Raw genomic sequence first — 4,754 nt, 5'->3', positions numbered from 1 at the left:
GAGGTACTGTCGACACTTGTACATTGAGCGGAGAGGTACTTGTACATTGAGCGGAGAGGTACTTGTACATGGAGCGCAGAGGTACTTGTACATTGAGGGGAGAGGTACTTGTACATGGAGCGGAGAGGTACTTGTACATGAGAGCGGAGAGGTACTTGTACATGGAGCGGAGAGGTACTTGTACATTGAGCGGAGAGGTACTGTCGACACTTGTACATTCAGCGGAGAGGTACTTGTACATGGAGCGGAGAGGTACTGTCGATACTTGACATTGAGCGGAGAGGTACTTGTACATGGAGCGGAGAGGTATTTGTACATTGAGCGGAGAGGTACTTGTACATTGAGCGGAGAGGTACTGTCGACACTTGTACATTCAGCGGAGAGCTACTTGTACATGGAGCGGAGAGGTATTTGTACATTGAGCGGAGAGGTACTTGTACATGGAGCGGAGAGGTACTTGTACATAGAGCGGAGAGGTACTTATACATGGAGCGGAGAGGTATTTGTACATTGAGCGGAGAGGTACTTGTACATGGAGCGGAGAGGTACTTGTACATGAGAGCGGAGAGGTATTTGTACATGGAGCGGAAAGGTACTGTCGACACTTGTACATTGAGCGGAGAGCTACTTGTACATGGAGCGGAGAGGTACTTGTACATGAGAGCGGAGAGGTACTTGTACATGGAGCGGAGAGGTATTTGTACATGGAGCGGAGAGGTTCTGTCGACACTTGACATTGAGCGGAGAGGTACTTGTACATGGAGCGGAGAGGTACTTGTACATGAGAGCGGAGAGGTATTTGTACATGGAGCGGAGAGGTACTGTCGACACTTGACATTGAGCGGAGAGGTACTTGTACATGGAGCGGAGAGGTACTTGTACATGGAGCGGAGAGGTACTTGTACATGGACCGGAGAGGTACTTGTACATGGAGCGGAGATGTACTTGTACATGGAGCGGAGATGTACTTGTACATTGAGCGGAGAGGTACTTGTACATGGAGCAGAGATGTACTTGTACATGGAGCGGAGATGTACTTGTACATTGAGCGGAGAGGTACTTGTACATGGAGCGGAGAGGTACTTGTACATGGAGCGGAGATGTACTTGTACATGGAGCGGAGAGGTACTTGTACATGGAGCGGAGATGTACTTGTACATTGAGCGGAGAGGTACTTGTACATGGAGCAGAGATGTACTTGTACATGGAGCGGAGAGGTACTTGTACATGGAGCGGAGAGGTACTTGTACATGGAGCGGAGAGGTACTTGTACATGGAGCGGAGAGGTACTTGTACATTGAGCGGAGAGGTACTTGTACATGGAGCGGAGAGGTACTTGTACATTGAGCGGAGAGGTACTTGTACATGGAGCGGAGAGGTACTTGTACATGGAGCGGAGAGGTACTTGTACATGGAGCGGAGAGGTACTTGTACATTGAGCGGAGATGTACTTGTACATGGAGCGGAGATGTACTTGTACATGGATCGGAGAGGTACTTGTACATGAGAGCGGAGAGGTACTGTCGACACTTGTACATTGAGCGTAGAGGTACTGTCGACATGAGCGTAGAGGTACTGTCGACACTTGTACATTGAGCGGAGAGGTACTTGTACATGGAGCGGAGAGGTACTGTCGACACTTGTACATTGAGCGGAGAGGTACTTGTACATTGAGCGGAGAGGTACTTGTACATGGAGTGGAGATGTACTTGTACATTGAGCGGAGAGGTACTGGTACATGGAGCGGAGATGTACTTGTACATTGAGCGGAGAGGTACTTGTACATGGAGTGGAGATGTACTTGTACATTGAGCGGAGAGGTACTGGTACATGGAGCGGAGATGTACTTGTACATTGAGCGGAGAGGTACTTGTACATGGAGTGGAGATGTACTTGTACATGGAGCGGAGATGTACTTGTACATTGAGCGGAGAGGTACTTGTACATGGAGCGGAGATGTACTTGTACATGGAGCGGAGAGGTACTTGTACATGGAGCGGAGAGGTACTTGTACATGGAGCGGAGATGTACTTGTACATGGAGCGGAGATGTACTTGTACATGGAGCGGAGAGGTACTTGTACATGGAGCGGAGAGGTACTTATACATTGAGCGGAGACGTACTTGTACATGGAGCGGAGATGTACTTGTACATTGAGCGGAGAGGTACTTGTACATTGAGCGGAGAGGTACTGGTACATGGAGCGGAGATGTACTTGTACATTGAGCGGAGAGGTACTTGTACATGGAGCGGAGAGGTACTTGTACATTGAGCGGAGAGGTACTTGTACATTGAGCGGAGACGTACTTGTACATGGAGCGGAGATGTACTTGTACATGGAGCGGAGATGTACTTGTACATTGAGCGGAGAGGTACTTGTACATGGAGCGGAGATGTACTTGTACATGGAGCGGAGATGTACTTGTACATGGAGCGGAGAGGTACTTGTACATGGAGCGGAGAGGTACTTATACATTGAGCGGAGACGTACTTGTACATGGAGCGGAGATGTACTTGTACATTGAGCGGAGAGGTACTTGTACATTGAGCGGAGAGGTACTGGTACATGGAGCGGAGATGTACTTGTACATTGAGCGGAGAGGTACTTGTACATGGAGCGGAGAGGTACTTGTACATTGAGCGGAGAGGTACTTGTACATTGAGCGGAGACGTACTTGTACATTGAGCGGAGATGTACTTGTACATTGAGCGGAGATGTACTTGTACATTGAGCGGAGAGGTACTGGTACATGGAGCGGAGAGGTACTTGTACATGGAGCGGAGAGGTATTTGTACATGGAGCGGAGAGGTATTTGTACATGGAGCGGAGAGGTACTTGTACATTGAGCGGAGAGGTACTTGTACATGGAGCGGAGAGGTACTTGTACATGGAGCGGAGAGGTACTTGTACATGTAGCGGAGAGGTGCTTGTACATGGAGCGGAGAGGTACTTGTACATGGAGCGGAGAGGTATTTGTACATGGAGCGGAGAGGTACTTGTACATTCAGCGGAGAGGTACTTGTACATTGAGCGGAGAGGTACTTGTAGATGGAGCGGAGAGGTACTGTCGACACTTGTACATTGAGCGGAGAGGTACTTGTACATGGAGCGGAGAGGTACTTGTACATGGAGCGGAGAGGTACTGTCGACACTTGTACATTGAGCGGAGAGGTACTTGTACATGGAGCGGAGAGGTACTTGTACATGGAGCGGAGATGTACTTGTACAGGGAGCGGAGAGGTACTTGTACATTGAGCGGAGAGGTACTTGTACATGGAGCGGAGAGGTACTTGTACATGGAGCGGAGAGGTACTTGTACATTGAGCGGAGAGGTACTTGTACATGGAGCGGAGAGGTACTTGTACATGGAGCGGAGATGTACTTGTACAGGGAGCGGAGAGGTACTTGTACATTGAGCGGAGAGGTACTTGTACATGGAGCGGAGAGGTACTTGTACATGGAGCGGAGAGGTACTTGTACATGGAGCGGAGAGGTACTTGTACATTGAGCGGAGAGGTACTTGTACATGGAGCGGAGAGGTACTTGTACATGGAGCGGAGAGGTACTTGTACATTGAGCGGAGAGGTACTTGTACATGGAGCGGAGAGGTACTTGTACATGGAGCGGAGAGGTACTTGTACATGGAGCGGAGAGGTACTTGTACATTGAGCGGAGAGGTACTTGTACATGGAGCGGAGAGGTACTTGTACATGGAGCGGAGAGGTACTTGTACATGGAGCGGAGAGGTACTTGTACATGGAGCGGAGAGGTACTTGTACATTGAGCGGAGATGTACTTGTACATGGAGCGGAGATGTACTTGTACATGGATCGGAGAGGTACTTGTACATGAGAGCGGAGAGGTACTGTCGACACTTGTACATTGAGCGTAGAGGTACTGTCGACACTTGTACATTGAGCGGAGAGGTACTTGTACATGGAGCGGAGAGGTACTGTCGACACTTGTACATTGAGCGGAGAGGTACTTGTACATTGAGCGGAGAGGTACTTGTACATGGAGCGCAGAGGTACTTGTACATTGAGCGGAGAGGTACTTGTACATGGAGCGGAGAGGTACTTGTACATGAGAGCGGAGAGGTACTTGTACATGGAGCGGAGAGGTACTTGTACATTGAGCGGAGAGGTACTGTCGACACTTGTACATTCAGCGGAGAGGTACTTGTACATGGAGCGGAGAGGTACTGTCGATACTTGACATTGAGCGGAGAGGTACTTGTACATGGAGCGGAGAGGTACTTGTACATGGAGCGGAGAGGTACTTGTACATGGAGCGGAGAGGTACTTGTACATTGAGCGGAGAGGTACTTGTACATGGAGCGGAGAGGTACTTGTACATTGAGCGGAGAGGTACTGGTACATGGAGCGGAGAGGTACTTGTACATGGAGCGGAGAGGTATTTGTACATGGAGCGGAGAGGTATTTGTACATGGAGCGGAGAGGTACTTGTACATTGAGCGGAGAGGTACTTGTACATGGAGCGGAGAGGTACTTGTACATGGAGCGGAGAGGTACTTGTACATGTAGCGGAGAGGTGCTTGTACATGGAGCGGAGAGGTACTTGTACATTGAGCGGAGAGGTACTTGTACATGGAGCGGAGAGGTACTTGTACATGGAGCGGAGAGGTACTTGTACATTGAGCGGAGAGGTACTTGTACATGGAGCGGAGAGGTACTTGTACATGGAGCGGAGAGGTACTTGTACATGGAGCGGAGAGGTACTTGTACATGGAGCG

The sequence above is a fragment of the Poromitra crassiceps genome (genome assembly GCF_964638095.1).
Source record: "Poromitra crassiceps genome assembly, contig: HAP1_SCAFFOLD_144, whole genome shotgun sequence".
NCBI lineage: Eukaryota > Metazoa > Chordata > Actinopteri > Beryciformes > Melamphaidae > Poromitra > Poromitra crassiceps.
The sequence above is the reverse complement of the archived record's forward strand: the minus strand, read 5'-3'. Positions refer to the sequence as shown.